The sequence below is a fragment of the Zootoca vivipara genome, chromosome 4 (genome assembly GCF_963506605.1).
Source record: "Zootoca vivipara chromosome 4, rZooViv1.1, whole genome shotgun sequence".
In the NCBI taxonomy this organism is placed as follows: Eukaryota; Metazoa; Chordata; class Lepidosauria; order Squamata; family Lacertidae; genus Zootoca; species Zootoca vivipara.
Window position 1 is genome coordinate 35,204,698 of NC_083279.1, and position 13,040 is coordinate 35,217,737.

Here is a 13,040-nt window from a genome sequence, read left to right on the forward strand (position 1 = left end):
TACTCTATTGGGCTGTTTTTCATTGCCACCCCACCCCCACCCCAAGTTTCAAAACTCAAAAGTAAGGGGGAGATGGCCTAGGGAACATTTGCAGAGAAGTATGGGTGCAGAGAAGTAGGGACGCGGGTGGCACTTTGGGTTAAACCACAAAGCCTAGGGCTTGCCGATCAGAAGGTCGGCGGTTCAAATCCCTGTGACGGGGTGAGCTCCCGTTGTTTGGTCCCAGCTCCTGCCAACCTAGCAGGTCGAAAGCACGTAAAAGTGCAAGTAGATAAATAGGTACCGTTCCTGCGGGAAGGTAAATGGCATTTCCGTGTGCTGCTCTGGTTCGCCAGAAGCGGCTTTGTCAAGCTGGCCACATGACCTGGAAGCTGTATGCTGGCTCCCTCGGCCAATAACGTGAGATGAGTGCCGCAACCCCAGAGTCGGTCACGACTGGACCTAATGGTCAGGGGTCCCTTTACCTTAACCTTTATGGGTGTTAAGCGGAACACGGGTGGCGCTGTGGTCTAAAGCACTGAGCCTTGGGCTTGCCGATCAAAAGTTCGGCGGTTCAAATCCCCGCGACGGGGTGAGCTCCCGTTGCTCGGTCCCAGCTCCTGCTAACCTAGGAGTTCGAAAGCACGTAAAAGTGCAAGTAGATAAATAGGTAAATAGCGGAAAGGTAAATGGGGTTTCCATGCACTGCTCTGGTGTCAGTGTTCCATTGTGCCAGAAGCGGCTTAGTCATGCTGGCCACATGACCTGGAAACACTGTTTGTGGAGCGGACAAACGCCGGCTCCCTTCGCCTGTAAAGCGAGGTGAGCTCCGCAACCCCAGAGTCGTTCGCGACTGGACTTAACTGTCAGGGGTCCCTTTACCCTTTACCTTTATGGGTGTTAAGCATGCTGCTCAGTTGCCATAAGTTTGCGCTCCACATTCTTGTTGCTTCAGTATATAGAGGTTTCTTAACACACCTTTCACACCTTTTTATGCATAATAATAATAATAATAATAATAATAATAATAATAATAATAATACCACCCCAGCCACTCTGGGAAGCTTTCAGCATATATAAAAACATAATGAAACAGCAGACATTAAAAACAAATTGTGAACTCAAGGGCGGAATTCATAATACTTAAAAGGGCTTATATCTGCAAGTCTGCTTGCGGTAATAACACATTAAGATTTCATGGAGTGAAACTGGGCTTTCCTTGCTCTACCCTTGACCTGCCGAATGCTATGGTGGCCCTAATCCAGGAAGCCTTTATTTTTTAGTTTTAAATTTGTCAGCTTTAGTTGCTTTATAAACCAGATAATTAAAGTATGTGGGCTCAATTCATAAGTGTATGTGAATAGGTTATTGCATGAATGTAGCCACTGTAATTTCCACATATCCGTCCACTATAGGAACACTGTCTAAAGCCAGCTTCACAAATAATTGTGTTCTTAATGCCGCTAATCTTCCTTGTTTATTTTAACTTGGATCGTTTTAAGTCCTAAAGCTATTTTCATACTTCCTTTTCCCTTTGCTCTTGATTACTTAGGATAATGTGTAAATAATTTTTTTAAAAAAACTTTTAACGCTCAGGGTTTAATTTTTTTAAAGAAAAGAAAAAAGGCTCACTGAAGTTCTTGTGTCTTAGAAAAGTAGGTCACGAAGTAGAATACAACACAATCACACTAATTAAGAGGGCTGTTGTTGTTTTTTCTCAGCAAAGTGCCATGAAGAAAAGATCAATACAGCAAAAAACCCTTTTCACTGTGGAGCCAAGGGAATTGGAAAAGATCCACTTGTGCTTTCAGACCTTAAATGCTGGAGGCTGATGTCATTAAGAAAACCAGCTGAGGACTGAAAAGTAAACCAAGCAAACTAATAGGTTTTAAGTGTAGGAGGGGGAAAGGAGGGTGGGGTTGTATACCAGTAATATCTATGGCAGCGTTTCTCAAATTGCTGGCAGCTAAGGCACCCTATTTTTCTTAAGTAAATTGTACGGTGCAATCCTACGCACACTCAGCACTGCTTAAGTCGGTAGGACTTACTTCTGAGTAAACATGCATGTTGTTGTTGTTGTTTAGTCGTTTAGTTGTGTCTGACTCTTCGTGACCCCATAGACCAGAGCACACCAGGCATTCTTGTCTTCCACTGCCTCCCGCAGTTTGGTCAAACTCATGTTGGTAGCTTCGAGAACACTGTCCAACCATCTTGTCCTCTGTCATCCCCTTCTCCTTGTGCCCTCAATCTTTCCCAGCATCAGAGTCTTTTCCAGGGAGTCTTCTCTTCTCATGAGGTGGCCAAAGTATTGGAGCCTCAGCTTCACGATCTGTCCTTCCAGTGAGCACTCAGGGCTGATTTCCTTCAGAATGGATAGGTTTGATCTTCTTGCAATCCATGGGACTCTCAAGAGTCTCCTCCAGCACCATAATTCAAAAGCATCAATTCTTTGGCGATCAGCCTTCTTTATGGTCCAGCTCTCACTTCCATACATCACTACTGGGAAAACCATAGCTTTAACTATATGGACCTTTGTCGGCAAGGTGATGTCTCTGCTTTTTAAGATGCTGTCTAGGTTTGTCATTGCTTTCCCCCCAAGAAGCAGGTGTCTTTTAATTTCTTGACTGCTGTCACCATCTGCAGTGATCATGGAACCCAAGAAAGTAAAATCTCTCACTACCTCCATTTCTTCCCTTTCTATTTACCAGGAGGTGACGGGACCAGTGGCCATGATCTTGGTTTTTTTGATGTTGAGCTTCAGACCATATTTTTGCACTCTCCTCTTTCACCCTCATTAAAAGGTTCTTTAATTCCTCCTCACTTTCTGTCATCAAGGTTGTGTCATCAGCATATCTGAGGTTGTTGATATTTCTTCCGGCAATCTTAATTCCGGCTTGGGATTCATCCAGTCCAGCCTTTCGCATGATGAATTCTGCATATAAGTTAAATAAGCAGGGAGACAATATACAACCTTGTTGTACTCCTTTCCCAATTTTGAACCAATCAGTTATTCCATATTCAGTTCTAACTGTAGCTTCTTGTCCCACATAGAGATTTCTCAGGAGACTGATGAGGTAATCAAGCACTCCCATTTCTTTAAGAACTTGCCATAGTTTGCTGTGGTCGACACAGTCAAATGCTTTTGCGTAGTCAATGAAGCAGAAGTAGATGTTTTTTCCGGAACTCTCTAGCTTTCTCCATAAGCCAGCGCATGTTTGCAATTTGGTCTCTGGTTCCTCTGCCCCTTTGAAATCCAGCTTGCACTTCTGGGAGTTCTCGGTCCACATACTGCTTAAGCCTGCCTTGTAGAATTTTAAGCATAACTTTGCTAGTGTGTGAAATGAGCGCAATTGTGCGGTAGTTGGAGCATTCTTTGGCCCTGCCCTACTTTGGGATTGGGATGTAGACTGATCTTCTCCAATCCTCTGGCCACTGCTGACATGCATAGGATTGCCCTTAAGGCACCCTCACCTTCTGTGAGCAACTGAAAGTTCACTTGAAGAATGTGTAGATAGATGAACTATTTAACCTTTGATGAACTGCCCAGTTTGAAGGATATCTCTCTCTCTTTTACTTTCCCAGTGTTTCTCCTGCCCCCTCCACCCTCTGCTTTCCCACCTTTCCCACCTGTGTATTGTATTGTATTGTATTGTATTGTATTGTATTGTATTGTATTGTATTGTATTGTATTGTATTGTATTGTATTGTATTTATGGGTCGCCAATTCATATCTCCCTTCTACAACTCCACTGGCTGCTCAAAGGCTGTCTACTTGGGCAGACGTTGGGCTTAAAATGGCGGAATATAAATCAGTCATACTATACTTTGAGCAAACTCATGTCACTTATCTGTGAAACGCCTGTGGGTTGTAAAGGGTACTAGGGCAGGGCTAGTCAAAGTGGTGGTCCACAGATGGGGGTTCATCTGTGAGACATCAGCTGCTAATCCCTGGTGACTCCACCACAGCCACCTGGTGACTCCACCAGGTTTGGCGGGATGCTTCAGAGGCCACCTGCAGCTCTGCCACATCAGGTAGTTCGAGAAGCACTGTTCTAAAGCACAGAGGCAATCTGTGCATTTGTTGCCTTGCACAAGCTGTGGTCCCCGTAAGGGACAGCTACATATTCCTGCATTGCAGGAGGTTGGACTAGAATGACCCTCATGGTCCCTTCCAACTCTATGATTCTATGACAAGGGGAAGACTATGGCCAGGTGACCTTTGCACCTGCTCTGACTGCTGCCCAGGTGCTTGCTATTATTAGGCAACTTCGAGGCTCCTGCTCTCTCTCCTTGTGGTTCTTTATCTTTAAACAAGGATGTGGACCAGAGTGTTCTTCCAACAAACAAAAGGCTTCTTTGGGGTAAGGGGTTTGAAGGGGGAAAGTAGGCTTAATTGTAGATCATGCTCCAGGATATTTTATGAAAAATAATTTACCTGTACCCGATTGCCCAGACCTTGCTGGATTTTCTGGAGCGAGGGCCTTCTCTGGAACAGATAGTGTGCTTGTGCAGTATAGTTGAAAAGCAGAGATGTCTGCTTCCGCATATGCTCTCTCAAGACCCACCAGTCCCATAATTTTTTGTGCCTAGGCAGAAAGGGGGGATGACGACGACGAATGCCTTATTAAGCTGGAACATTGATTCCAGGGACAGTATAGCAGCCCTTTCTGTTGGTAGAGATTACACACACACACACACACACACACACACACACACACACACACACACTTAAGCCACCTAGCTACTGTATTTTATCTTTCAACTATGAAGAATGCAAGAGAAATTGACTGGTTTGAGAATTCATGGTTTTGCAATGAACACCCCCCCCCCAAAAAAGCCAATAAAACGAAGCTTTAAAATGAATTGGTCTATTTATAAGAGCTTTGCAGCTGTGTTGGTCTGTCAGAATAAAGCAAATTCCAAACATTGACAGGCAGATCAACCAAAAAGTTACAAAATTGTCAGCAAGTTTTAGCTGGTGAACCAAGGCAGTGTCTGTTGAATTTCAGTGTCTGTACTCTTTGAGTATGAGTTGGATACCAATTGCTCTGAAGCATGGTGTTGTTGCTTATTGTTATTTATTCAAAAAGGGACTTACACCCCAGCTAGGTGTAATTTTGAAATCGCAGAAAAATCTATTTTGGAATTAAAATTAATTTAAAAACGCTTCCTGCATGATTCAAGAGGCTGTTTATATGGGACTGGATCACTGTAAGCATGTAAGAAGGGGCTTGCAAGTTTGTCCTGCCCTTAAAAAAACTATTCCTGATCCTGCATGCAAACAACAACAACGTTGTGCTCTTCTTGAGAATGCTACCCAGCTATGCCATTTGCCAGGATACTCCATTCCACTACCACCATCCTGGTTTTCTGTACTTCCCCTGCAAAACAGTATCCCATGCTCACTAACAATGCTCAGTCCTCATTGGGTTGTTTTGGGGGTCCTCCTGCCTCACAATCAGATAATTCCCCCCCCAGGTTATTTGCATTTCCAGAAACCTTAGGGTTCTCTCCCAGCCTCCATACCTGCTCATACCTCCCAATTGTTCTAGGAAAGTGAATTTGCTGTTAGTAGATCATGTATATCAGTGCTCCCCAACCTTTTTATCACCGCGGACCAGTCAACGTTTGATAATTTTACTGTGGCCCGCTGAGGGGGGGGCGTTTATTGTTTATATCTTATTTAGATTGTTTTGATTTAATAATTTTAATTTAATTGTATTTAATGAACCTTAGGCGGCCCGGTACCAATTGATCCACGGACCGCTACCGGTCCGTGGCCCAGGGGTTGAAGACTACTGATGTATATCGTGTATAGTGCAGGAACTTTTTTCTTCGCTTGGTGGGTAAAACATTTTTTTGTATGTTTCAATAGAAATTGGAAAGTGTGTGAGGGGCATATGTGAGGGGTTGCAAAGAGAAGACTGGTAGTTTATTTGCATCTTTTCTTCAATAAATGGACTTCTGTTCCTTACATGTATAAGACATCAATGTGATTCTTTGTCCTGTGGTGCTTAATCTTGGAATGGCATAGAACACACTTCTCAGCAGTGTTGCCGCTGCACAGTTACCTCAAAAGAAAGAATTGTGGTTTTCTTTTTATTCCGCTTAAAAGATTCGGACAGGTAATTTGAGTACACGGGTCCTCCTATTGCAGGCATCCCCAAACTTCGGCCCTCCAGATGTTTTGGACTACAATTCCCATCTTCCCCGACCACTGGTCCTGTTAGCTAGGGATCATGGGAGTTGTAGGCCAAAACAACTGGAGGGCCGCAGTTTGGGGGTGCCTGTCCTATTGTCTTTAATTTTTGAAATTTTAATTAACTGGAAGAATTCAAAATACCAACACATGGCTGTAAGCTCTACATTGGATTGCAGTAAACACTAGCTTGAAGTGCCTGTGATTCTTTAAGTAACTTCAGGATGTAAAATAATTAAGTTCTGTGTTCCAGGACTATATGGTAATGCTATTCTGTTTTGCATTTATTTACAGTACTGCATTCCATAGGCGCAGGAAACCTAACAATATTTTCAAAATGAAACTATTGGTAAAATAATCCAATGCTAAAAAACAACCTGCCACCAAACATCTGGCCTATATAAAAATAAAGATGTCCTACATCACCTCCAGAAAGCGATCAGGAAAATATGTAACATCTGGTGATTCTATAAATAGGGCACAGCTTGAAAATGCAGGGCTTAAAAGGATTTTAGGGGAGATAGAATTCTGGGTGGTGGTTGTTGTTTTTAAAGAAGATTTTTACAAAACTTGCTTTAGGAGCCCAGTATACTGTATGGTTGATAATGGAGTGTGTGCATTGGATCCAGACCTTGTCGTGCTTAGGATAGACCGATTGAACCAATGTATGCAATGTTTTTTTCTAATCAGAGTTGACCTGTTGAAAATAAAATACATTACTAACTTAGGCACATTAATTTGGGTGGGCCACTACTCTTGAGTAGAACTGAGTTGGCTATAACTCTGTGGGACTTTAAATGTTTAAATTAAGTTTCATTTATTTCAGTGGGTCTACTCTAAGTATTATGAAGTCCAGATCCATCCCAGTGTGCTTGAGAAAGAGGTGAACAAATATAAGAATGAAAACGATGGTCTTGCTGTGCAGTTACAGGAAGGTAGCCGTGTTGGTCTGACGTAGTTGAAACAAAATAAAAAAAATTCCTTCCAGTAGCACCTTAGAGCACCTTCTTCAGATATCTGAAGAAGTGTGCATGCACACGAAAGCTCATACCAATGACAAACTTAGTTGGTCTCTAAGGTGCTACTAGAAGGATTTTTTTTATTTTGTTTCGACTACGTCAGACCAACACTGCTACCTACCTGTAAATAGTACCAAGATATTGGTATGTTTGGCCTTCATATTTATGTCTAGTGATGTGCTTAAGAAGCAAAGTACTGGCTCAGTGATGCTTACCGTCTTCAGTAGCCAAAATTATTCAAAGTAGAATTCAGACAAATAAAGATGATCAATGTTTTTGGAGAAGCAAAATCAGAATGCATTTCAACAAACTCCCTAACTTGTGCACTCTTAATATTTCTCATAATTTTGTCAGAAGAGTCTTTACGAATTTGTTGTTGTTGAGCAGCTCTTCCTCTAGAGTCCTGAGGCTGTAATTTTTATTTTTATTTTGAATAATTTTTATTAAGTTTACATTTTTTACCATAGTCACAATCCATTCTTACCATCACCTGAAACTTTGCTCATCCTGAGCCTTGGCTTCCCCTCCTCCCACTCCCTGGCTTTCATAAATATTCACTTTCATCTTAGCATTTCTATATCAACTTATTTACCTTCTTTCTATACTTATAAAATTTACCTTGACAATTGCAAACCAGTTCCAAAAATTAACATTACAAAATATTTTAACTCAAACCTGCAAACGTTTTCAAATGTTTACAATGTTCTCTCATATATTGTATAAATTTACTCCAGTCCTTTTCAAACAGCTCGTCACGCTGGTTTCGGATCTTCCTCATCAGCTTTGCCAGTTCTACATATTCAATCAGAGTCCTGAGGCCGTAATTTTGCAGAACGGATATTTCAGCATTGTCCACTAAACTAAGTTTGCTCTAGCAATTCAAAGACAGATTAAGCATTTGTAATTTAAAATGGGTTTGTTTTATTGTTTGGGCATCCAGGAAGCCGAGCATTTCGGTTTTCAAACACCGAAAACCCGGAAGTAAATGCTTCCGTTTTCAAACCCGCCTTGGAAGTCGAACGGCTTCCGCTGAGTCCACCCACCCACCCAATTTTTTCCATTGGAATTGCAGGCCGCCCTTTGTGCCTCGATTTTCAAACATTTCGGAAGCTGAACGTTTTTCCGGAATGGATTGCGTTTGAAAACCAAGGTACCACTGTACTTTCTAGTTTGATCAAATCACAGTTTGCAGCTACATCTGAACTGACAAATTGTGATTTGAGTGAGTCCTCCAAACCAGTTAGTTGCAAGCTCAGAGCTTGTTCCCAGTAATCCTAGCCAAGGTTTGTGTTCTTCCTTTGTAAATTTAAATCATACCAGCAGGCTGTGCTATAACAGCGGAAGCAAAGGTACACTATACAAAACTAAACTCAGACACTCTTTTGCTTAAAGTATGAGGCATGTTGAAGGAAAAGGGCTGTTTAAATGCAAAGCATTAGATGCGAGATTACTGTGCGCACAGATGCTTGAAGTGTCCATTATGGAAAAGAAAAGATGGTCTCAGAATGCACAGGGAAATCTGTTCACATGATCTGTGTGAACATGTGATTTCCTGGAAAGGAGCTTGCAGGTGTTTTGCTCGTCCCTTTTGTTGCCATACTGCACTGAGTGTTGTCTGAACCAGAACTGGTGATTAAGCTCTCTCTTCCTTAGCCACATACTGTAGCTAAGAACTAAACTACGAGCCTGACTTTGGATGACCTGTTCAGCCACTGCACAACTTGGTTTTGTACAACAGCAAAACAACCAAGAAGGAGTTAATCAACTGCCATCTCCTCCCTGGGACATTCATACTTAGGCACAGCTTACCATCACATGACGACATGTGAGCCAGGGCACCCTCTGTTTCCTCCATCCTTCTTGTTGTCTGTATTCGGTTGGTCCTGTGGCACCTGCAGAAGTGTAGATGGAAGGAACAAACAAAAAAGCCTTGTTTTTTTTAGAATTGCATAGTAACAGTGTGTATGAAGATTCAGAGTGGTTTATTTATGCCAAGCAAATTCTTGTTTACTGTCTTCAGGACAAAATGTATTAATGCATTCAGAGATGTAGGTGTTTGGAATGCTAATACAGACGGAGAAAAAAGGATGTAGGTTATTTATGATTCGTGTACTTAAGCGGTTTTATAGACACAATGATTTTCCTTTGGCTTCTAATCTAATTAATAAAGGGATTCTAATCAAGATAAAAAAGAACCATCGATCATGTAAATTAATATTGTTACTAATAGCTATATTTGGATTGTTACTAAGAGCTATATTCTTGGTGCCGACGTCAATATATTTTTCAGTGACGGGCAAAGACTGACCTCTCCCAGGCATTTTTCTTCTGCCTTATGTCTGTTTTGGTTATGATATAGGTATTTGGGGGGTGGGGGTGGAGGTGGTAATACATTCTTAGAAATGCACCCACTAATTGTCAGTGCAGTTGTATGGCTGTTTTAATCTTGCATATTTTATATTGTTTTAATTTCGTATTGTAAATAGCCTTGAGTCTATTTTTAGAGGTAGGTGCCTAAGAACGTAAACAAACAAACAAACAAATAACATTTGCCCTTTAAAATATATCTTCGTTATAGAATTCACATCACTTTAGCCAGTTCTGATGTAACATGTCGGCATCCATAGAATGGCTCCTTGACTGGCAAACTGTGTGTAAATGGTTTATTGAAACAGGTATTTGACACAAGCGCATGGAACTGCAGCTACTTAGAAACATGCCTTCCACAATCTGGTGCGCTCCAAATGTTTTGGACTACAACTCCCATCAGCCTCTACTTGCATGGCCATTTGTCAGGGATGACGGGGTCTGTAGTCCTAAGCATCTGGCAGACAACAGGTGGGGAACAGCTTCTTCAAAGGTTGACCGTGACATTGTATACATGCCTGCAAACCACTCCGTTTGAAACTCAGAACTGTAAAATATACCAGCTGGAAAGTTACATTTTGTGTGTTCCTGTGTTGCCATCGACATGGGATTGTTCTGTAAGTGTGTTACATGCAGTCTCACACATTTATGGCTGAACCCTTGGCCTTCATAATACTGAGAGACCTTTTTCCAGGTGGCCTGGGAGGGCGGGGCTCTGGCTGACTGACTCCAGCTACAAAAGCTGAGGCTGCTTAACAGAGTCTTGGGCCGGTGTATTGTTTAGCGGTTTTTTTGGGGTGTGTGTGTGTGTGTTCCTGTTATTGATACTTTTGATATTTTATTTATTGTTTATGGCTAATTTTGGTGTGTTTGTAATTACTTTTTTTTCATGTTGTAAGCCTTGAGCGTGGATTTAACTATGGAAAGGTGACATACAAATAAAATGATGTGTGTATTATGTACTGTATTATGTACTGAGAGAAGTGTTTTTTTGAGCTATGCTCTGTCAAGGTGTCATTCAATGATCTCCTGTTCACAAAAACTTTTCAATAAATATGTTTGAACTCACTCTGTCATAAATTAGAACCAAGCAGGCGGAGATTAAACAAACATGGCAGAAATTACTCAGAAAATCTGTTGCAGACTGCACACTAGAATCCATAGCCCTTAATACGTAATACAAATACGTAAGAATACGTAAGAATGCTAATTTCAAATGGGTTTTTCAGTGTAAGTTTTCCAGGGTTGGTAATATAGAAGGATCCACTGGGCTAAACCCATTTTATGGATCTCTCATTCCAATATGATTTGCCCATCTGCATGCGTTCGTTGTGTGACCATTATCTGAATATACATTATTACATTGGAACCACTCTTGAATCTTGTAGCCCGGTCCCTGAATGTTGCAGTGGGCTGAAATATGGTAACTCGTTGATATTTTTGGCAGTTTAATTATTGTTTTAAACAGAAATGTTCCAGACCGCTGCATAAAAATACTTAAATAAATATGAGTTTGTTTGTTTAATCAATGGAAGCATCCAGCTGCTACAAGGCATTTGTATGCATGATGCGTCTTAAGAGTTTCAGGTTTTGCTAAATATGACCTTGGGGCAATTCAACAACAAGAAAAAGCATCAACTCCCTGATTCCAAAGCTATATACAGTCGTGATAGTTCTATAGTGACACAAATGCCTGTAGAAAGGATGAACGAGTGAGATGTTCCATGTCCACCACATGCCATTTCTGTGTGGCGCAACAGTGTTTTGTGATCCTGGCATTGACTCATGCGCCACAGTGGCTATTTCTGGTTGACTGCTTAGTTGCAACCTGCTTAGCTGACGACTCACTGATCTTGCAGTGGTATGACAGCCAGTATTTCATGTTCAAAACAGTTCTTTTCTCTAGCTGCAGGACTGGGCTTTAAGATAAAACAATGATCCCATTTTGCACCATCGTTTTATCATGTGTGTCTTTCTTATACTGCTGAATATTCCTGATAGGTGCTTTTAAGACTCCCTCCCCCTCCCAAAAAAAAGAGTATTAAATGCTTTTGAAAGCTGAGCCTTAATTAGGAAATCATCTGAAGGAAGAGGAACAGAGGACAAGAAACCAAGCCTTTTCCTCAAGAGCTAATAATAATAATAATAATAATAATAATAATAATAATAATACGGAGGTTGGTTTTGTATGAAGAAAAAATCACTGCAGGAAATAAAATTAACACTTAGAAGAAGGGTCTTAATTTGCCATAATCGTTAAGCTATAGGGTTAGTGTCGGTGAGGGCAATCAATCTGAATTGTTGACGAAATATGGGAGGACAGTAAAATAAAAGCACCGCACAGCTCCGAAGAGCGGCTCACATAAATAATGCAGGGACATCTGCTAGAGTCATGCATGACCTTCACTTCTGGGGACACCTGTAGATGAGCATAGCTGACTTAAAGCAGCAGATGCTACTCTAAGCAACAGGGATTGCTGAGCACAGTTTCAAGGAGCAAAGGCTCTCTTAGCTGCGAAGGGAAAGAGAGGCCAGCTACGATGCTAATAACCTGCCCTTTCTTATTTTTTGTTTAATGCAATTTAATGCTTTCCAGTGGGCAGAGGGGGCATTGTAAATATTGACGCTGCCAGATTTAAATAATAATAATAATTGCTGTAGTGAGAAGTATTGTAGCTTGAAAGGCAAACAAACGTGGCCTCTTGATGCATTGTCTAAGCATATTTATGTGTTTAAAAGCTAATACGGCCTTTTATTTTTAATGCACAATGTTTTCTTTGAAAAAGAGGCACATTTGGTCATAAACGCTTGTTTCCATAGGTGTTCTTATATTTAAGTTACTCAGTTTGTACTTTTATGACATATTCACTGCCAAATAATTCCTTAAGTGTTGTCTTAAGTGCTACTTCACCTGGTGAAGCAGTGCCAGATAAGGGTTTTTTGCTTTGGGTTCTTTCATTTCCCCCCACACTTTGGGGGCAACCGTGTAGTTTCTGCAGTGAAGGAAGGTGTCAGTAACTCTTATTTAATGCTTTGACGTTGGGTTAGAACAATGAAGGTCTGTGTGACCCAAATTACTGCACTGTGCTGCCAAATGGGCAAAAGGACATTCTGCCTCAGTGGTTTGTTCTAAATAGACCTCCCTGTTTGTTCTCCAGTGTTTGCATTTGATTTTAATGATGCATTATGACACAAATCTAATTTATAGGAATGGATTGGGGGGGAGGCATCCTACTTGACCTGTTTAAACATAGAGTATGGTTGAGCTAGAATTGTAGGTGCCGGGGGGGGGGGGGGGGCGTCAAGCGGATCTGTATTGCTGGAGAGCTGGAAAAACCTAGACAGGGTTTTGCTGCAGCAGCTTTTCCACTGCCATGTGCTTTTGCATCTCTGAGCCTGGTGGCTTTAGGTCCTTTGCAATCGCTGAGAGCAGCACTGTGCTAAAATTATATACGAAGTTGTTATTATTACATTCT

General features: G+C 41.4%; 1 protein-coding gene across 4 annotated transcripts in view; it reads left to right on the forward strand.

The window, feature by feature from the left end:
- The window catches only part of TBL1X (transducin beta like 1 X-linked), a 130,242-nt gene that overhangs the window by 86,535 nt on the left and 30,667 nt on the right, over positions 1–13,040 (forward strand). Inside the window, exon 1 of one of the 4 annotated variants that reach the window (XM_035115970.2) lies at positions 2,992–5,821. The exons of the other annotated variants lie outside the window; for them this stretch is intronic. The gene's annotated coding sequence lies outside the window, so the exon portion shown is untranslated. Of the gene's footprint in view, positions 1–2,991; positions 5,822–13,040 lie in introns of those variants that run through there. 4 annotated transcript variants of the gene reach the window in all.